This window comes from Myotis davidii, unplaced genomic scaffold (genome assembly GCF_000327345.1).
Source record: "Myotis davidii unplaced genomic scaffold, ASM32734v1 scaffold568, whole genome shotgun sequence".
Taxonomy (NCBI): domain Eukaryota; kingdom Metazoa; phylum Chordata; class Mammalia; order Chiroptera; family Vespertilionidae; genus Myotis; species Myotis davidii.
Genome location: NW_006299372.1, coordinates 215,810 through 216,387, shown reverse-complemented (window position 1 = coordinate 216,387; position 578 = coordinate 215,810).

Below are 578 nucleotides of genomic sequence, written 5' to 3'. Positions count from 1 at the left end.
TATATGTCTATTGGCCGTCTGCATGTCTTTGGAGAAATGTCTATTCAGGTCTTCTGCCCATTTCTCAATTGGATTATTTGTTTTTATGATAGAAGCCACTTCTTGTGGAAACTGTGCAAGAATAGGGATTGGCTGGGATTTCATCAACCCTTAGATAAACACAATAAATAGGGAGTTTGCACATGGTATCAGCTGAAGTGGGTAAAATTATATTTGGATTAACATACAATTTAATTAATTATAAGTATTTCTTATATTTATTGTAGTGAATGTTCTTCATTTTCATTTGAGCTACCAAATAAACTTAATTAGAAAGACAGCTTAATAGACATATGGTGAATCCTATATAATAAAGAGGTAATATGCAAATTAACCATCACTTCAACACACAAGATGGCCACCCCCATGTGGTCAAAGATGGCCAGCAGGGGAGGGCAGTTGTGAGGGACCAGGCCTGCAGGGGAGGGTAGTTGGAGGGAACCAGGCCTGCAGGAGAGGGCAGTTGTGGGGGGGAGGGACCAGCAGGGGAGAGCAGTTAAGAGCAACCAGGCTGGCAGGGGAGCAGGTAGAGCGATCAG